At 36.9% G+C, this 22575-nt stretch overlaps 1 pseudogene; it reads right to left on the bottom strand.

Moving 5' to 3' along the window:
* Positions 1–1902: 1902 nt before the first annotated feature.
* On the bottom strand, positions 1903–2258 carry LOC112848586 (large ribosomal subunit protein P1 pseudogene; annotated as a pseudogene).
* Between the last annotated feature and the right edge of the window lie 20317 nt (positions 2259–22575).

Genomic DNA, 22575 nt, shown 5'->3' with positions numbered 1-22575 from the left:
CAAGATCGCACCACTAGTGAGTTTGAACCCTGCATCAGGCTCTACACTGACAGTGCAGAGACTGCTTGATATTCTCTCTCCATGTCTCTTTGTCCCTCCCCCACTGTCTCTCCCAAAAATAAATAAATAAACTTAAGGGGCGCCTGGGTGGCGCAGTCGGTTAAGCGTCCGACTTCAGCCAGGTCACGATCTCGCGGTCCGTGGGTTCGAGCCCCGCGTCAGGCTCTGGGCTGATGGCTCAGAGCCTGGAGCCTGTTTCCGATTCTGTGTCTCCCTCTGTCTCTGCCCCTCCCCCGTTCATGCTCTGTCTCTCTCTGTCCCAAAAATAAATAAAAAACGTTGAAAAAAAATTAAAAAAAAAAAAACTTGAAAAAAAAAGAAAGTTTAGTAAGTTAGAAAGTATAGTGTTATGTTGGGCGTAATTTTTCTTCCTGCAACTTCACGTTATAGATTTTAGTTCTGCTTTCTGTTGTTTCAAAAATCATGCAGTTAGCCATGGGAGTATTACCCTTTGTCCTCTTTCATATGTATTACCTCTTTTTTTTTTTTTTAATTTTTAAGTTTATTTATTTTGAGAGAGAGAGTGAGCAGGGGAGGGGCAGAGAGAACAGGAGAGAGAGAACTCTCACACAGGCTTTGCACTGTCAGAGTGGAGCTGGATGTGCGGCTCAAATTCATGAACAGTGAGATCATGACCTGAGCCAAAATCAAGAGTTAGACAGACACCACCCAAGCACCTGCCCTACCCTGTCTTTTCTTCCATCAGTGATCTGTTTTAGTAGAACATACTTAAATGTCCTCTGGACCATCCACAAATATGCTTGCCACTAAAATATTTCAAGTTCATTGTGTAAAACAGGACTGAAAAATCTCAAAAAAAAGGGTAAGGAAAGGGAAACTAGAGTCCATTATAGTTCATTTAGGCCAATTGTTTGATTTTTTTGATGTCTTTGCAAATGCTGGTTTCTGTGTGGGTCTCAGTATGACTAGTATAATCTCTTTGGCCAGGTTGATTCAACACATTTTCTAAAATGGATTGACTTGTTATCTCTGTATCTTTGTGAGATCTTTATTTTTGAGTACCTAGTGTTAAGCAAATTTGATGTATAAAAATCAGATTTGGACAAAAAGTTCAGAAAATGATCAATACACTCAAAGAATTCTTTTAGATAACAAGTTCTCCAAATGCCCGTAAGGTGTAATTAAGATTGAAAAAAGTTCTGTTTCAATTTAAAATCTCTGGAATACTTCAAGTATATAAAACAAGGCTCAGACATTTGAAAACTCCACGAGGGAAAATAGAATTAGAAACTAAACTTGTGGGCAAGTAGAAACAGGGAGGTAAAATTCAAGGCCATCTGAATGTTACCATATTTTGGGGGCTGCAGACATGCACGGAGCTTTGCTGTTTGAGAGTTGGTGTGGAGCTTGTGGCTCAGCTTAAAAAATTCAAGTGTCATTTCAACCAATCAAAATTCTTTTGCTAATCCTGTTCCCTATTTTACCCAAGTGAATAAAAGCCAATTAAAGGATAGAGGAAGTGCTCACCAGAACTTATTTGTCTGGTTCAGGCCCCTGCGTCTGTACTTGCTGGGGTCTAATTTGATATTTTATAATAATGTTTTGGAGTATTTATTTTTACTTTGTTAAGAATTCAGGTGTTTTTTTGTTTTGTTTTGTTTTTTGTTTTGTTTTGTTTTGTTTTGAAAGGGAGAGGGCAGAGGGAGAGAAAGAGAGAAACTCAACCAGGCTCAAACTCAGCAGTGAGCCCGATACAGGACTCGATTCCAGAACACTGGGATCATGACCTGAGCCACAATCATGAGTTGATTGCTCAACTGACTGAGTCACTCAGGTGCCCCTAAGAGTTCAGCTTTTTACTGAAAAGGTTACAGAAGAGGTTTAGTCAAAAAGACAAAAGCCCATATCATCATCAGATGCCTCTAATTCTTTTTTCATTGCTTCCACTTTCTCAGCTGGGGCAGCAGTGGTGGAGGGAGCAGAACCTCCTGCTGGTGCAGCACCAGCTGCTGGGGCAGGTCCACCAGCCCCTACATTGTAGATGAAGATCCTGGTGTTCACATTGGGCAGGGCCTTTGCAAATAAGCCTGGCTAGAAAGGTTCAACATTTATACTTGCTGCTTTAATGGGAGCATTGATCTTAGCCTCGAATGGGCTCCAATGGGAGCAGTGATCACCTCATCGTCCTGTAGGATGAGGACCAAGTAGATGCAGGTGAGCTCCAAGACTGAGGCCATGGTGCAAGGGAGTGCTAAACAGGCGCTAACAGGTGCAGTGCTGGCCAAGTGGTTGAAGGGGAGGGCCTCATCCCCACGTGGCCTATGGCTGCTTCAGAAAGACCCAGCAGCTTAGTGGCAGCTGAGGAAAAGAAGGAAACATTTCTTTATAAAGTCAATAAGTAGAGAATATAATTCATTATAAGACATCTGAAATATGATACTTAGTGGCAAAATAGACTATTTGCATCAGACTGAAAATTACTCTTAGAAAATCTTATAGGAACCAAGCATGTGACTGACTGGATCAGGTCTGGACCAATATATTTTGGTTTCTGCTAGAGACATTTACAGTGTATCTACAATGCATTTAAAAGCACATTTTAGGGGTGCCTGGGTGGCTCTGTCGGTTGAGCGTCCGACTTCAGCTCAGGTCATGATCTCATAGTTAATGAGTTCAAGCCCCGCATCAGACTTGCTGCTGTCAGCACAGAGCCTGCTTAGGATCCTCTGTACCCCTCTGTCTCTCTGCACCTCACCCTCCCTCTCAAAAATAAGTGAACATTTAAAAAAAATTTTTTTAAGTTAGTATATTTTAGGCTACTTGATTTTTGATGAAATAGATTCATTTTTTTCTTGGGTGTATAATTTCCATCAAAATTGGAAAATTTTTGGTCATTATTTCTTCAAATAGTTTTTCTCTTCTCTTCCTCTCTTCTAGGACTGCAACTACTCATGTATTAAGCTGCTTTAAGTTGTCCCACATTTCGCTATTCCACAACTCATTGTCTATTTTTTTTCAGTCTGCAATGTTAATCCTATCCAATGTATTTTTCATCTTTAGAAATTTGATTTTGGCCATTTTTATATCTTCCATGCTCCTTTCATGACTTAGTGAGTTTGGGTGTTAGACATTGTGAATTTTATGTTGTTTACGTGCTTGATTCTTTTGTATTCCTATAAATATTTTTGAGCATTGCTCTGGGCATTCAAATAACTTGGAAATTGATTCTTTTGAGATTTGCCATTAAATTTTGTTAAGTGGCACCAGAGCAACTTTAAGCTAGAGCTAATTTGCCCCTACTACTGAGACAATATCCTTCTGAGTTCTCTACCTGTTGCCTTATGTATTATAAAGTGTTTTGCTTTGTTTTGTTTTGTTTTTAACTCTGCCTGTGGAAAGATCCCCAGCACTGTGTGAGCTCTGAAAATAGTTCCACCTGCTCTTTTTCAGTGGTTCTTTTTTCAGCCTTGAGTAGTCTTCTCTTATGTATATACTGATGAACACTAAGCATGAGACTTGAAGGGTACCCTCTGCAGATCTTCAGAACTCTCTTCCTTGGTACCCTGGTACTCTCTCCTCCCTCATACTCTCTCCTCCCTGGTACTTGTCCTGTGTATTCTAGCCACCTTGGCCTCCCCAAATTCTCAACTCTCTCTGAACTCAGGGAGTTGATTTTATCTTCTTTTTATTTCCCCTTTTCTCAGGGATCATGGTCTTGCACTGCCTGTTGTCCAGTGTCTGAAAACTACTATTTCATATATTTGTCTTTTTTTTTTTCTTTTAGTCACTCCATCATACCCAGAAGTGACATCCTAAAAGTCAGTGTATTTTAGGACTCTTAAGTGAGAAGAATGGTTTCCATCTTTCTATTAGTGTATCCTCAAAGTGTTTAATACATAGTGTTTAAAGGCATTTATATAAACAATGGAAGTCTTTCTTTGGGGAAATTAAAACAACACAACTTGATTGCATATCATGCTTTCATATTTTGCAGATGTTAATATTTAATCATATGCAGAACCATTTAGCTTAAGTGCATTAATGTAACTCATTTAAAAGAGGCCAGTAATTGTCCTATTAACTCCCAGTCTGGATGTTATCTGCTCTGCCCTGCTGGTAAGGCCAGAGGGGGACTCTTCTATTGGCACCCACAGAGATTGCTCTGATCTGTTGAAAATCCTGTTAAAATCTAATTACTTAGGAGAATCAGCCAGGGAATATCTAATGAGCTCTAGGAAACCCACTAGAAGAAATTCTGTGTTACTAACGAATGAAATGTCTTCTGTCTTTCAATTACACTGGTATCGCATGAATGTAATTGCTGCCTTATAAAATGTGACTCTTGTTTGTTTTTAATTGTGTGTCATGAATTTTTTTTGATCATGTGAAAATAACTTAATTTCTCATGGAGAAGAAATGATGGTGTAAAGCTTAAGAAGGTATACTCTTTTCCTCATGAATATTTGATAATTTGGTATTAACAAATGCTTAAGAAAAGTATGTACATTGTTTAATGAAACCACCACACAGGTGTGAAAAACATGATGATTAAAAGACATTGAATTTTAAGTCTAGAATGAAAAACATGTTCGTCAGGAAACTCTGAGAAGGATTAGTCTCTGCAGTCATCTTAAAAATATTGCCAAAAGAAATGGATTTCTTAAAAATGAAAATTTATTTGTCTCACTTATTTTGTAAATATATTGAGACTCTTAGTGTAGTTTATATTCCTTCTGCCTTTAACAATTAGTAATATCTTTTTTTCACATCTAGCCTAACTTTGTATTTCAACTTTGTTGACTTCCATTTCTCTATATTTAGGACTTTGTTTTCTTAAAACTGGATGGTTGGTTTAAAGCTATGGGCTTTGTAGTGAGGTAGATCTGAGGCATTCAAATCCTGGCTCTTATAGTCACAACAAATTTCTTAACCCCTGAGTCTCAGTTTCTATTTCTATGTCGGGCCGCTAATTAATATACACAGTACTGCATAAAGTTGTGAGGATTTTGTGAAGTAATGTGTAGAAAATGCTTAGCATAGTATTGTGCATGTTATAACTGCTCAAGAGATAGTTATTATTTTTGAAGACTAATTAAAATTTGGAATATGAAAGAATTGTGATATCTAAGATTCATTAAAAACTAATGTAGGGTGAATTTCTATTATCCTAATGTATTTCTATCACCATGTTCATATTAAATTTGTTGAAAAAATTAAAAAGGGTCTATTTTTAGTAGCATGTCAGTGAACTTCATTCCAAAGTTTATCAAGTTTTTAGCTAATGTGTCATTTTATAACATGGATTGATTTCAGCAGATGACACCAGAAACAAAATGTGGTTTGGTGATACATTACTTAGAAAAATATCTGTCTTAGTGATAAATTATTATTGGAATATTATATAAGATTTTAATGATTGAGGAGAAAAAAGACTATTACATATTATTTCAACAATTAACAATGTAACTATTATTTAAAATTATTATCTGGCCTATAGAACTCAGGCAGTTGAAATACTTAAATTGACAGTGCTTTTATTTTTAATCATTTGATAACATGTTAAAATTAGACTTTATTTTTTTGCCTAAAATATAGATTAAAACGGTTTTTAATCAGACTGTTTGGAAGTTGATACAGAAGTAGCCTTACAAAATGATTTTTGTGTATTATAGTTGAATGAGGAGGTAGAATTGTTATAATAATATTTTCACATAGAATAAGCTCTTGTACCTAAAATTTCTCTTTTGTATAATTCATTAATTCTTACAGCAATTTTATGAATTAGCCTTATAGTACTGTATTGTAGGCAATAAAAGGAGACAGAATTTTTGTATACATGTAGATCTGATTATATTTCTGGTATAAAAGATATACATACAAAGTATAAAAAAATTAGGATGTTTCAATAAAAGAATATTTAAATATTTAAAATAATTTGCTAATGTTTGTTAATTTAATACTTTACATGCATTTAATTTTATGATTGAGAGGGAATGTGGGGTTATTTGGTAGGGGGAGGATGTTAGAATTGATGAATTTTGGTTTGGACTATTTGTTAAGTTTATGTTATAATAAATAAATGTGGTAAACTCATTTTATCTGGCAGGAATTATTATGCTTCTATCAAGGACCAAACATCAGCTAATTAGTTCATTCAACAAATACTTATTGAGGGTTTATTATTTGCCAGAATGGAATTGTAATGTTGAACAAGACAAGCAGGGAAGAAGAATTAGCAGATTTATTATTAAAGCTAATATTTTGCCACATTGTCAGTTCATGAAACTTCATCCAGTTGAAATCCTTGACAGAAAGTGCTTTGGTTGTTGATATTAGCATATGAAACTACTAGCTGAGCCTGGCTTTGCTGGGGAATTTGTATATTAACTTGATTAATTTAGCACATCTTCATTAACAAGTTTCTGTTGATAACAGAAAACAAATACTTTGACAATGGAAGTAAAAACAAAAAAAGAAGTAGTTTTATATCTTTCCCTCTGCCTTTCTTTCTTTTTTGGGGGGAGGGGCAAAGGGATCCCTGTGCCTTTCTTTAGTCAAACTCTCTACTTGGCAAACTCAAAATGTCCAAATCTGTGACCCTGTTCCTGCCCCATCCCCAAACCCCAAACCCCAAACCCCACTCTGCCCCACACGCATACACACACTTCCACAACTTTGCCTGGCATGTGGTATGTGCTTACTGAGTGCTATTGAGTTAGCGTGATTAGTAATTCTATTATTCTATTAGGTTATATTCCTAGTTCTGTTATTGATTTCTTTGTGATATCTGGCATACAGGCAACTCACAAGACCCCTTAATTTTCCTGCATAAAAATGAACACTATGTTTCCCAAAAATCTGATTAAAATATACTGAGGATTGTGAGATATCAGTTTGAACCATATGAAATTGTGATATTTGATCATTTTTTTGACAAAAAAATTTAAAAATTTCATTTGATTCAACCTAATATTGTTTTTCTAAGGTGTTTTAACTTGACCAAAAATGTAATATAATTATCAAAATAATCACAATGCCAATTATGTCAATTATGTCGCTACTTATAGTTTTCCTTCTACCTTTCTATTTCACCTTGATTGCTGATTTTGGCCTTGCTTTCTTCACTGAATGGTATTTTATTACCAAAAAATTAATTGCATAATATACCTGTCACTCCAAATACTAAATTATATATTTTTTAATGTTAATGATCCTAGAGTCCAATAGGCTAGGTCTAGCAAGCAGTATTATTTGACTTCTTTAAGGACTTTTCAGAATCAGGAGATAGTGGGTAGTGTTTAATGTCCAAATTTAGTTATAGTTATAAAAAATATCAGTTTCTTTCAATGTTAGAAAGTACATGTAAAACTAATTTTTATTGTTTCTGACAAATTGGAAAATTTCATTAGCCTATAGTTTGAAAATTATTACTGTGTTTACCCTGAAACTTTACTTGAAACTAAAATTTTAAGCCCTGGTCCACTAATTTCTGATTTATTCTGATAATACTGTGAATAAACATAAGCTTCACGAGATACAGTTATGACAAAATGATATTTTCTCCATAAATTATTATTCTATCTCTGAAGAAACAGGAATATTCCAAAAGTTATCTTTTTCTGGAAAGGCCACAGACGATCATTCTTTCTTTTTTAATATAAAGCAACCCCACTGAATGAGCTAAAGCTCCCCTAAGGTAAAGCCTGAGCTGCTCTGTTTCACATCTTTTAAGGAAAGGTAACATAATTTAATTTGCCTAACATAGGGCATCTGGTAGATGGTTGGAGAAGAGAGATGTAACCAGCTCTTTATGCAAATACCAGGAAGTCCTTATAGCTACTTATCACTTAATCCAGGAGCCCTGAGCAAGTAACTCAAATGAGTGGTTCCCAAATTTGGGGTCAGTGACAAGGCTTTTATTGGTTGTCAGCAATATGAGAAAAGAAAGGACAATACAGATTTCCCATAAAGCTAAAGCTAAATTTACTGAATAAAAGGACTGTTTATGTTCTTTTACATACTGTATATACATATATATGTGTGTGTGTGTGTATATATATATATATATATATATATATATATATATATATATATATTAGATAGAACTTATCTTTCTTTTTAAAGAAAATTAATTGACAGCAGTTTTAAATTCATAGGAAAATTAAGAGGAAGGTACAAAGATTTCTGGTATGTTCCCTGTTCCCCAACATGGGTTGCCTGCCAGATTATCAACATCTCTCACCAAAGTGATACGTTTGTTACAAATGATTAACCTATACTGATACATCAATTTCACCCAAAGTCCATAGTTTACATTAGAGTTTACTCTAGGTCTTTACATTCTGTGGTTTGGACAAATGTATAATGACATATATCCACAATTAGCATCATACAGAGTAGTTTCACTGCCCTAAAAATCCTCTGTGCTCCATCTGTTCATCCCTTCTCTTCTCCCCTCCCTACAACCACTGATCTTTTTTCTATGTCCATAGTTTCTTTTCCAGAATGTGCAGATAGTTGGGATTATACAGTATGTACTCTTTTCAGATTGGCTTCTTGGTAATATGCATTTAAGTTTTCTCCATGTAATATAGTCTATCTTTAATGAAATTATATTATTTTTCAGTGTTCCTATTTGACCAAAACAAAACAAAACAAAACAAAAAATTGTAATCCTATGTAACTCCTCCTAATACTTTTTGAAATGTCTTTGAAACTTAAAAATTTTGGAAACATTTATTTTATATTATTTTGGAAACATTTATTGTATATTATACATGCACATGTATATATTTATAAATGAGATACATAGGTGAAAATGCTTGGGATAGTAGCTGACATTCTGTGCATACTTCCAACTTTAGTTCAACTGAAATGCTGATGTAAGCCTGATGGTTTTGTCCAGTTTTCCTTTCAGGAAAATGAAGATAATAAATTCAGATTGGGACATTACTTGGCATTTAGTAGGTGCCAAATAAATATTTTTGAGTTTGTGGGATACTAAAGTAGAAGAGTCTTATAGGCAGATGGGTATGAAGGTCAAGAGTTCTAGAATGAGTTGTAGACAGGAAATCATTAGTGCGTATATGGTAACTGAAGTCAGGAAAGTATGAAGACAAGAGGATCTGGGACACAATGTAATGATTTTAAGGCTCATGATGCCATGCTGCCTCCCCCTCACATATGCAGAGGAAGCACAAAGGTCAGGACATCCTACAGTGTCAGTGTCCTCATAGCATTTGTTTGTACCATGTTCTCCTTAATATTTTGGACTTTTCATCCTAGATGAAAGATTGAAAGTCTTTGGATTCCCCTTATTGAATCTTTCATTCCAGAGCTAGAACCTCTTTTCCTGTGAGGCCTTAGTCTCTAGTACCCAACAGTGGGTACTGTTGGTACTAGAGATAACCCTTTTAGGGCGAAAAAAAAAAAAAGAACTAAGAGATTATTTAGGTGCTCTTGAATGAAGTTGGGTTATTCTCCAATAATAAATAATAATACTCTGATAATAAATTATACTCTTCTCTGAAGAATGATCCACCCTACTAGAGAAGCATGCCCTCTTTGACAGAGCATGCAGCTTGAGAAGAGATGCATTTGGAAAGGTAAGGGAGAAAGGATACCCTAGCCTAGCCAGCCAGAACTAATGAAGCCAGCCTGGCAATCAATGGAATGACAGATGTTGCAGCCAGCTCACTCTCATACCCAACAGAGATGTATGGTTTTCTTACTCCAGTGTAAAAGGGCAGCCAGAAAGACCTTTGTGCAGCCTGGCCTTTGTTACCAGCTGTCTGGCTGTTGGTAGGACTTGTCTCTGTTTATAGTACCCTCCCTATTTCATCCCAAGGGTCACATTTACTCTATAAACCCCATTGTCATTTGCTGGGTCAGTCTGTCCACTTGAATAGTTTTAAAGTTTTCTTGGCTTAATTTTAATTCCTGGACTTTTTGTTTTGGGGAATAGGCCTCAGCTAAGCTGTGAATTTGGAAAAATTCATTGTCTACAACTCAAATTTTTCCTGTGGCCCTCTCTTCCTGCCTCCCCTCTCTCTTTCAAGAGACCATTACATCACATGGGGACTCATGGTCCCCGTCTTAATGGAGAACAGGGAGACAATGTGATGAATCAGTGAACAATATTTATGGTAAATGAAACTTCCTTAGACCCCTAAAAGCTAATCTGTATTCCCACCCACACTTTTCTTCCAGTTTAAATGTAAGAGATATTCATCCTTAAGTGTAAGGCTTATTCTTCTATTTGTGCCCTAGATCTCATTTCCTCCTCCTACCTCACATCCCTTGCTTTATCTGTGATGCCCACTCACTCCTGTACTTTCATTTGCTTCCTCTCATTTTTATTTTATTTTATTTATTTTTTTAAAGATTTAAAAATTTCTTTTTTTTCAATATATGAAATTTATTGTCAAATTGGTTTCCGTACAACACCCAGTGCTCATCCCAAAAGGTGCCCTCCTCAATACCCATCACCCACCCTCCCCTCCCTCCCACCTCCCATCAACCCTCAGTTTGTTCTCAGTTTTTAAGAGTCTCTTATGCTTTGGCTCTCTCCCACTCTAACCTCTTTTTTTGTTTATTTTTCCTCCCCCCCCCCCCGCCCCCCGCCCATGGGTTTCTGTTAAGTTTCTCAGGATCCACATAAGAGTGAACACATATGGTATCTGTCTTTCTCTGTATGGCTTATTTCACTTAGCATCACACTCTCCAGTTCCATCCATGTTGCTACAAAGGGCCATATTTCATTCTTTCTCATTGCCACGTAGCACTCCATTGTGTATATAAACCACAATTTCTTTATCCATTCATCAGTTGCTGGACATTTAGGCTCTTTCCATAATTTGGCTATTGCTGAGAGTGCTGCTATAAACATTGGGGTACAAATGCCCCTTCCTCTCTTTTTTAAATATCTGAGTTCTAATTTTGCTTTTGCCATCTGCTTACTGTGTGAACTTGGGGAAATACTTTCACCTCTCTGGACCATAACGTTCTTACCTGTAGAATGAAAGAGTAGACCAAATGATCTCTAACTCCTTTTTGATCTGAAGGCAAAACTCATGAGGCCTGATTTACCTTTGCATTCTCACATATTGACCTATCTGCCCTCATGATAAATTATGACTGTCATAAATTTATGACATAAATGTCATAAATTTATGACATTATAAAATATTAATGATTGAGGAGAAAAGAAGTCTATTGCATATTATTTCAACAATTAACAAAATAACTATTTTTTAAAAGTTTTTATTTTAGGGGATTCCGGGTGACTCAGTGGTTAAGCATGCATCCAACTTCAACCCAGGTCGTGATCTCATGGTTTGTGAGTTCGAGCCCTGCATTGGGCTCTGCACGGACAGTGCAGAATCTGCCTGGGATTCTCTCTCTCTCTCTCTTTCTGCTCCTCCCCCACTCACTCTCTCACTCTCTCTAAAAATAAATAAATAAACTTAAAAAGAAAAGTTTTTATGTTAATTCCAGTTAACATATAGTGTAATATTAGATTCTGGTGTACAATATAGTGATTCAGCACTTCCATACAGCACCTGGTGCTCATCACAACAAGTGCACTCCTTAATCCCCATCACCTAACAAAGTAACTATTTCTTTTTAAATAAACTCAATCCCAAAGTGGCATAAGAACTCACAACCCTGAGATCAAGAGTTGCATGTTCTACCAACTGAGCCAGCCAGGCATCCTAACAGTGTAACTATTATTTAAAATCATTATCTGAGTCAGAGGAAAATTTTTCTGGCCCGTAGAAGTCAAGAAATACTTGAAGCACCCTCAGGTGCTTAGGACTTAATATTGTTCTAGTTCTTCTTAGAAAGAAAAATAATTTTGTAACTCAGTTTACACTAAGGTATTATTGATTTTTTTTTAAAACATATTTCCTCCTATGTTAGTCAGAATCTTTTCATTCCAAGAGATGGAAACCCAATTCAAACTAATTTAAGCAAAACCATTTCCCAGAGGAGTAGCTAGCCTCAAGTCTAGGTGGCTCTATGGATTCAAACAAGGTCACTGGGGCTCTGTATTTCTTTACTAATCAGGATAGGCTAAATGCTGTTTTAAATAAACAGCACCCAAATCTCTATAGCTCGACACAATAGAAATTTATTTCTGTACACATAATAGTTTATTGAGCATGTTCAGTGGGTAGCCTTCTGTGTGGTAATTTAAGACTTTAAGCCCATTTCATCTTCTAGCTTGCTACTTCTAGGGCATCTGAGTCTTCTGTGGGACTCTGAATCTAGCCAACAGATAGGGTGGAGGTGGGGGAGATGGTGGAGGATCAATGCCACTGGCCGGAGTTCAGTCACAAAGCTATAGTTATCTGCAAGGGAGAAAGAGAAATACAATCTAAGTGTGACCAGAGGTAAGAGGAACAGATTTTAGTAAACACATAGTTACCTCTATTGCATTTTTTTTTTCCATTTCTTGGCTTGATTGTCTCTCATATATAATTCTTCACCAAGTTCTGTCCATATGGGAGCAAAAATGGCTGCAGGTAACCACAGACTCAAATCTTCCTACCTTATCAACCTCAGCAAAAGTACCCATCTTCCTTATTAGCTCCAGCAGAAAAGCCCATTCACGGACCAATGGAGGCTAGTGGAATGGATCACACTAGTTGGCCAGGCCTGGATCATTTTTACCCCTCCAGCATCATCCCTATCCAAACTCTGTGAGTGGGTTACTCCAGAAAAGAAGGATTCTATAACCAAAAAATGTAAGAGGAAGGGCTGCTATATAGGCAAAAACCAAGAAATGTAATCTATCTCCCTGTTAGGAACAAGGACTATTTTAATTTTGTTAAAAACACTTTTCACTGCTCATGTCTTGATAATATGTAAAATGCCTCTTCTTCTTTCTGCCTGCTCACTCCTTCTGTCATTTACATTGATATGTGAATTTATTGATCTTACCAAACAAATGGGTACATATGGGGACAATATATTTGAGTAGATGCGTTCCAGCATCATTCTGGGAAATGTTCCCAGAGGTACTGTCACCAAGATAAGTCTGTTTAGAATATTGTCTATGTAAAGAGAAGAGGGCAATGCTTATCCCACAGGAATTAATCTTCAGTGGTAGAATTTTAGGCCCCTGATTGGGGAAGATGCTTTGGGCTGTGTTGCTGCTCTGAAACATTCAAATCAGGCCACATAAGTGACTCTGTGTAGTTGAAAAGGCAGTGAGTGAGATTTCAGTGCACGTGCACCAGCTGCATGGCTGAATCCCATTGCTTGCATGGAGAGGTTGTCCCATGTATGGAGGAGTTTGTCCCATGTATGGAGGGGTTGTCCCACGTATGGAGAGGTTGTCCCGTGTATGGAGGGGTTGTGCCGTGTATGGAGAGGTTGTCCTGTGTATGGAGAGGTTGTCCCATGTATGGAGGAGGTTGTCCCCTGTATGGAGAGGGTGTCCCATGTATGGAGGAGACTGTCCTGTGTATGGAGGAGGTTGTCCTGTGTAGGCTTTTAAGACTTATGAGCAGAGGTCGAGTTCTGAATGCCTATATGGAAGTAAGAGATTTGACTAATAGGCCTACATAAGGTAGTGAAGCTGTAATTGATGCCCCTGTTTAGACCCTAGAAATTAGAAGTTCTTATAATCACAAGCTAGAAAAGTTCTCTGGTCCAGATATGTGGTAAAGAAATCTGCCATCTGTCTGAGAAATTGAAATCCCAAGTTTGTATTATCCATATGTGTGATATCCAAGTTTGTTCTACCTGTGTGATGTAGGATTCATAATCCAAGAAATAGTCCAGAGCCATTGATACCATAGTGAGAAACATATTTATAGAAACAAACCTGAAAATATATATCTTTCATACTTTCACAACCCAGGGCACCTACGACTACTATAGAATGGATCTCTGAAAATGAAATAGAAAAACATTATACACCACAAAAAGAAAAAAGCCTTCCTGAGGAAGAGACAGCAGATGCAGTCAACAGAATTAGTAACCTAAGAACCAAAAATAATGGAGCAACTTGAAAGAGGTTGTAAAATAAATATGTTTATAAAATAATTTTAAAAATAAAAGAAGGTGGGTGCCTGGGTGGCTCATATGGTTAAGTGTATGACTTCAGCTCAGGTCATGATCTCGCAGTTCATGAGTTTGAGCCCTGCATCATGCTCTGCATGCAGAGCCTGCTTGGGATTCTCAATCATGCTCGCTCTCCCCACCCCACCCCCGTCCCTTCCCAGCTCTCTCTCTCTCTCTCTCTCTCTCTCTCAGAATAAATAAACTTAAAAAAGAAAAGCAATTCCATTTACAAGAGGATCAAAAAGAATAAAATACTTAGGAACAAACCTAACCAAGGAAGTGAAAGACTTGTACACTGAAAGCTATAAAACATTGCTGAAAGAAATTAAAGACAAATGAATCGGAAGACATCCCATGTTCATGGATTGGGAGACTTATTTAAGATGTCTGTACCACCCAAAGCTATCTACAGATTCAATGCAATTCAATCAAAATACCAATGGCATTTTTTTTGAAGACATAGAAAAACTCATCCTAAAATTCATTTGGGATCTCAAGGGACCCCAAACAGCCAAAACAATTTTGTAAAAGAACAAAGTTGGAGGACTCACATTTCCTGATTTCAAAACATATCACAAAGCCACAGCAATCAAAACAATGTCATACTGGCATAAAGACAGATAAACCAATGGAATTAAATAGGGAGCTCAGAAAGAAATCCTCACATATATGGTCAAATGATCTTCAACAGAGTGGTAAGACCACTCAATGGGGAAAAGCAGTCTTTTCAACAAATGATGTCTGAAAAATTGGATATCCACATGCAAAAGAATGAAGTTGGGCTTTTGTCCTACACCATATACAATTATTAATTCAAAATGGATTAGAGACCTAAACAGAAAACTCCAAATGACAAAATTCCTAGAAAAAAACATAGGGAAAAAGCTTTATGACATAGTACTTGGCAATGATTTCTTGGATATGAACACAGGCAACAAAAACCAATGTAAACAAATGGGACTACATCAAACTTAAAATCTTTTGTGCATCAAAGGACCCATTTGAGTGAAAAAGACAACCCATGGAATGGGATAAAATATTTGCGAATCACATATCTGATAAGAGATTAATATCCACAATATATAAAAGACTTCTGCAACTCAACAACAAAAATCAAACAACTTTATTAAAAAATGGGCAAAGGACTTGAAGAGATATTTCTCCAAAGAAGATATACTAATGGCCAACTAGCATTTGAAAAGATAACCCCTGTCACTAATCATCAAAAAAATGCAAATTAAAACTACAATGAATTTCATATTTTTTTAAAAAGTAGATTCCGCATACAGGTAATATCACACAATATTTTTCTCTGTCTGACTTATTTCACTTATTTCACTTAGCATAGTGAAGTGAAGGCCCACCCATGTTGTCACAAATGATAGGATGGTAGGATGTCTTTTTTTAAATGGCTGAATAGGGGCGCCTGGGTGGCACAGTCGGTTAAGCGTCCGACTTCAGCCAGGTCACGATCTCGCGGTCCGTGAGTTCGAGCCCTGCTTCGGGCTCTGGGCTGATGGCTCGGAGCCTGGAGCCTGTTTCCGATTCTGTGTCTCCCTCTCTCTCTGCCCCTCCCCCGTTCATGCTCTGTCTCTCTCTGTCCCAAAAATAAATAAACGTTGAAAAAAAAAAATTTTAAATGGCTGAATAATATTTCATTATACTCACACACACACCCACTTAAACACACCCACACACCCACACTCCTACACACACCCTGTAATCTCTTTACCCATTCATCCATCAGTGGACATTTAGATTGTTCCCATGTCTTAACTATTGTAAATAATGCTGCTATGAACATGAGAGTGCAGATGTCTTTTTGAGTTAAAAGAGATCAGTCTTCTGTTTACCAGAGGTGGTGTGGTGGGAGAAGGAATTGGAGAAAGGTGGCCAAAAGCTACAAACTTCCAGTTATAGGATAAATGCACGCTAGGGATGTAATGTACAACATGATGACTATATTTAACACTGCTGTATGATATATAAGAAAGTTGTTAAGAGAGTAGATCCTAACAGTTCTCATCATAAGGAGAAATTTTTTTCTTTTCTTTTTATTGTATCTATATGAGATGATGGATGTTAACTAAATCTATTGTGGTAATTATAATATACGTAAATCAAATCATTATGTTGTACACCTTAAACATATATGGTGATGTATGTTAATTGTTTCTCAATAAAACTGAGAAAAAAGTATTGTATACTAAATAAAACTACAATGAGATATCACTTCACACTCATTAGGATGGCTACTATAAACACACACACACACACACACACACACACACACACACACACACACACATACACACTACAGCAGAAAATAGTAAGTGCTGACAAGGATATGGAGAAGAAATTGGAACCCTTTTGCACTTTTAGTGGGATTGTAAAATGGTGCAGCCACTATGGAAAACAGTATGGAATTTCCTAAAAACTGTTCAAAATGGAACTACCGTGTGATCCAGCAATTTCTGGGTATGTAGGAAAGCAGAGTCTCAAAGAGAAATTTGCATACCCATCTTTATAATAGCCAAGAGGTGGGATGCAACCTAAATGTCTATCAGTGGATGAATGGATAAACAAAACGTGGCCTATACATACAATGGAATATTATTCTGTTTTAAAGAGGAAGGAAATCCTGTCACATGCTACAACATAGATGAGCCTTAAAGACACTATGTTAAATGAAATAAGCCAGTCATGCAGCGCCTAGGTGGCTCATTCAATCAAGTGTCTGACTCTTGGTTTTGGCTTAGGTCATGATCTCATGGTTCATGAGATCAAGCCCCACATCCAGCTTTTCATTGACACCTTGGAGCCTGATTGGGCTTCTCTATCTCTCTCTGCCCTTCCCTTGTGCATGCATGTACAGGCTCTCTTTCTTGCTCTCAGTATAAATAAATAAACATTAAAAAAAAAAAAGAAAGAAGAAAAAAAAAAAGAAATAAGACAGTCACAAAAAGACCAATATTGTATGATTCTACTTATATGAGGTATCTGAAGTTGTCAAATTCATAGAAACAGAAAATAGAATGGTGTTATCAGGGGCTGGGAGAAGGAGGAAAAAGGGAGTTATTGTTTAATGAAATGGAATTTTAGATTTACCAGATGAAAAAACTCTCGAGATTTGTTTCACAATAACATGGATATACTTAATATTACTAAACTGTACACTTAAAAATGGTTAAGATGGTAAAAACAAAACAGGAAAAAAAATAATGGAGAAAAAGAAAAATAATTCATATAAATATGTCCAAGTAACAATATTCAGTGTACATGGGTTTGTTATATTATTCTGTGCACTTTTCCATATGTTTGAAATATTTCACAAAAATGTAATTTATTCTTAAAAGAAATCTCTGATTAAAAAAATCAAATAAGAACTAAATAAATGGAGCAGTATTCCATGTTCATGGATAGGAAGACTCGATCAACATTGTCAAGATGTCAGTTCTTCCTAATTTAATCTATAGATTCAATGCGATCCCAATAAAAATCTCAGCAAGTTATTTTGTGGATATTGACAAACTGATTTTACAGTTTGTATGGACAGACAAAAGACCCAGATAGCCAACACAATATTGAAGGTGAACAAAGTCAAAGAAATAATACTCCCCAACATCAAGACTTGCTCTAAAACTACAGTAATCTGGACAATGTGGTGCTGGTAGAAAAATAAAGAAATAGACCAATGAAACAGAATAGAGAGCCCAGAAATAGATTCACATAAATATGTCAATTGGTCTTTGACAAAAGAGAAAAGGCAATGCAATCGAGCAATTTATTTTCAACAAATAATACTGGAAAAATTGGAGATCTACATAGAAAAAAATGAATCTAGGTACAGACCTTACATCTTTCACAAAAATTAACTGAAAATGGATCACATACCTAAATGGAATGCAAAACTATAAAGCTCCTAGAAGATAACATAGGATGCAGTGTAGATGACTTTGGGTATGGTGGTGGCTGTTCAGGTACAACACTAGAGTCATGATCCATGAAAGAAATAATTGATGAGCTGGACTTCATTAAAATTTAAAAACTTCTGCAAAAGAGACTGTCAAGAGAATGAGAAGATAAGACATAGAAGGGGAGAAAATATTTTCAAACAACATATCTGATAAAGGATAGCTGCTAAAATATACAAAGAGTTCTTAAAACTTAATAAGAAAATGACCAGCCAAGTTAAAAAAATGAGTGGACAATACCTCACCAAAGAAGAGATACAGCTGGCAAATAAGCATATGAAAAGATGCTCCACGTAATATGTTATCAGAGAAATGCAAATTAAAACAATGAGATATCACTACACACCTAAAATGGCCAAAATCCAGGGGCACCTGGGTGGCTCAGTTGGTTAAGCATCTGACTTTGGCTCAGGTCATAATCTCATGGTTCGTGAGTTCAAGCCTGACATCAGGCTTCAGGTCCTCTGTCCCCCTCTCTCTCTGCCCCTCCCCTACTCTCTCTCTCTCTGTCTCTCAAAATAAATAAACATTAAAAAAAATTAGAATGACCAAAATCCCAAACACTAACAATACCAAATGCTGATAAGGACATGATAATGAGAATTTTTGATTGCTGATAGGTAGGCAAAATGGTAGAGTCACTTTACCAGTTTCTTACAAAATTAAACATATTCTTACCATATGATACAGATATCTCACTCCTTGGTATTTACCCAAAGGAGTTGAAAACTTATGTTTACACAAAATCCTGCACATGGATTTTTGTTGCTTTATTCATAATTCCAAAATCTGGAAGCAACCAGGATGTCTTTCAGTAGGTGAATAGATAAATAAACTGTGGTACATCCAGTTAATGGAGTATTACTCAGTGCTAAAAAAAAAGAAATGAGATATCAAGCTAGAAAAAAAAATGAAGGAAACTTACATGCATATTAATAAGTGAAAGAAGGGCGCCTGGGTAGCTCAGTTGGTTGAGTGTCCGACTTCGGCTCAGGTCATGATCTCACAGTTCATGAGTTTAAGCCTCACATTGGACTCTGTGCTGACAGTTCAGAGCCTGGAGCCTGCTTCAGATTTTGTGTCTCTCTCTCTCTGCCCCTTCCCCGCTCATGCTCTGTCTGCCTCTGTCTCTCAAAAATGAATGAACGTTAAAAAAAATTTTAATAAGTGAAAGAAACAAATCTGAAAAATCATACAACTATATGACATTCTGATAAAGGCGAAACTATGGGGACATTTAAAGAATCAGTGGTTGCCAGAAGTTAGTGGATTGGAAGGGATAAATAGGCAGAGCAAAGAGGACTTGTAGGACAGTGAAACTATTCTGTATGATACTATAACGGTGGATGTATGCCTTTATACATTTGTCCAGACACGTAGAATGTGCAACAGCAAAAGTGATCCTAATGTAAACTATGGACTCTGGGTGGTCATGATGTATCAGTATAGGTTCATGGATTGTAACAAACATATTACTCTGGTGCAGGGATGTTGATAGTTTTGGAGAGACTGTGAGTGTGGAAGGGCAGTGGGTATGGAAATTCCATCTATTTTCCTCTCAATTTTGCTATGAACCTAAAGTGCTTTAAAAAATAAAGTCTTTTTTTCGGGGTGCCTGGATGGCTCAGTTGGTTGAACATCTGACTTAGGCTCAGGTCATGATCTCATGGTTTATGGGTTTGAGCCCCATGTTGGGCTCTGTGCTGACACCTCAGAGCCTGGAGCCTGCTTCGGATTCTGTGTCTCCCTCTCTCTCTGTCCCTTCCCCACTCATGCTCTGTCTCTCTCTCTCAAAAATAAATAAACATTAAAAAAATTAAAAAAAAATAAAGTATTTTTTTAAAGGCCGGTATTCTGAAAAAGAATATTGTAGAACTTAGAGAAACGAAAAGCTGCATGGATGGTGTAATAACCATTACCATATTGACCAATATTGTTTTCTGGGCACATGGGTAGCTATATTTCTCAGTTCCCTTGTAATCAAGCAGCATTATGGAACCAGTTCTGGAAAATCAGCTTTGAGAGGAGGTCACTTTTAGTTTCTTTTATTTTTTATTTTTTTTAAATTAAAAAAAAATTTTTTTTTTTTTCAACGTTTATTTATTTTTGGGACAGAGAGAGACAGAGCATGAACGGGGGAGGGGCAGAGAGAGAGGGAGACACAGAATCGGAAACAGGCTCCAGGCTCTGAGCCATCAGCCCAGAGCCTGACGCGGGGCTCGAACTCCCGGACCGCGAGATCGTGACCTGGCTGAAGTCGGACGCTTAACCGACTCAGCCACCCAGGCGCCCCACTTTTAGTTTCAAAGTATCTCATTTCATATATAAGAAATTCCACTACTTGTTTCCTATGTGTTGACCAAGGAAGCCACTTGTTTGAGATTGTGAAGTGTCACCGTAGTAGAAGATGCATATTGCCTATCTTGTACCCTCTTTCCACATTCTCACTTTCTGGTCGCCTTGCAGCTTGGAATGGCCATGAGACTCATTTTGACCAATGAGTTGTAAGGGAATGCCTGATGTAGGGCTTTGGGGAAAGTTTTTCTTCTTAGATTAAATAAAAGAGCTTGGTGAGGACAAGGCCTTTTATTCCTTTCTTTTCTGCTTGGAACAGTGGTGTGGGATATTATGTTTGGAACCATGGCATTTCTATCATATGACTAAGCATGAGGACCAAAGAGAGTGAGGAGCAAATAAGTAGAGCCTGTAGGGTTTTTTTAAATAAAAATTCCAGTGTAGTTAACATACAGTGTTATATTAGTTTCAGATGTACAATATAGTGATTAAACTATTCTATTCATTACTCAGTGCTCCTTGTGATAAGTGTACTCTTAATCCCCTTCACCTATTTCACCCATCCTTGCACCCACCTCCCCTCTGGTAACCATCAGTTTATTCTCTATAGTTAAGAATCTTTTTTTTTGTTTGTTTGTTTGTCTCTTTTGTTTCTTTGTTCCTTTATTTTATTTTTTAAATTCCACATATGAGCAAAATCACATGGTATTGGTCTTTCTCTGACTGACTTATTTTGCTTAGCATTATGCTCTCTAGATCCATCTGTGTTGTTGCTAATGGCAAGATTTCATTCTTTTTTATGGTTGAGTAATATTCCATTGTATGTATATACCACTTCTTTATCCACTAATCTGCCCATGGACACTTGGGCTGCTTCCATAATTTCCCTATTGTAAATAATGCTGCAATAAACATAGGGGTGCATATGTCTTCTCAAATTAGTGTTTTTGTATTCTTTGGGTAAATGCCCAGTAATGGAATTTTTGGATGATATGGGTAGTTCTATTTTTAATTTTTTGAGAGCCTCCATACTCTTCCACAGTGGCTGCACCAGTTGGCATTCCCACCACTGGTGCATTAGGGTTCCTTTTTCTCCACAGTCTTGCCAACACTTGTTTTCTTGTATTTTTGATTTTAGCCATTCTGACAGGCAAATCATTGTGGTTTTCATTTGCAGTTCCCTGATGAGTGATGTTGAGCATCTTCCAAGTGTCTTTTGGCTGTCTATATGTTTTCTTTGAAGAAATGTCTGTTGTATTCTGTCCTGTGTAAAAAACATTTTTTAATGTTAATTTTTTTTTTTTTGAGAGAGAGAGAGAGAGAGAGCGAGCAGGGGAGGGGCAGAGAGAGGGAGACACAGAATCCAAAGCAGGCTTCAGACTCTGAGCTATCATTACAGAGCCTGATGTGGGGCTTGAACTCACCAACTGTGCGATCATGACCTTAGCTGAAGTTGGACATTCAACCAACTGAACCACCCAGGCGCCCTGCCCATTTTTTTAACTGGATTATTTGGGGGTTTTTTGGTCTCTGTTGTATGAGTTCTTTATATATTTTGGATACCAACCCTTTGTTAGATATGTCATTAGCAAGTATCTTCTCCCATATGATAGGTTGTCTTTTAGTTTTATGGATTATTTTCTTGGCTGTGCAGAAGCTTTTAATTTTGATGTAGCCCCAATAGTTCATTTTTGCTTTTGTTTCCCTTGCCTCAGGAGACAGATCTAGAAAAATGTTGCTACAGCTGATGTCAGAGAATTATTACCTGTGTTCTCATCAAGGATTTTTATGCTTTTAGGTCTCACATTTAGATCCTGAATCTATTTTGAGTTTATTTTTGTGTATGGTGTGAGAAAGTGGCCCAGTGTCATTCTTTTGCATGTAGCTATCTGGTTTTCCCACCACCATTTGTTGAAGAGACTGTCTTTTTCCCACTGCATATTCTTGCCTCCTTTTTGAAGATTAATTGACCGTATAATCATGAGTTTATTTCTGGGCTCTATTCTGTACCACTGATCTATGTGTCTGTTTTTGTGCCAGTACCATACTGTTTTGATTACCATAGCTTCGTAGGGTATCTTGAAGTCTGAGATTGTGATACCTTTAGTTTTATTCCTCTTTTTCAAGATTTCTCTGGCTATTTGTGGTCTTTTGTGGTTCCACACAAATTTCAAGAGTATTTGTTCTAGTTCTGTGAAAAATGCTGTTGGTA

The sequence above is a fragment of the Puma concolor genome, chromosome C1 (genome assembly GCF_028749965.1).
Source record: "Puma concolor isolate L17-30 chromosome C1, mPumCon1.1.hap2, whole genome shotgun sequence".
NCBI classification, from domain to species: domain Eukaryota; kingdom Metazoa; phylum Chordata; class Mammalia; order Carnivora; family Felidae; genus Puma; species Puma concolor.
This window is presented reverse-complemented; position numbering and strand designations above follow the sequence as displayed.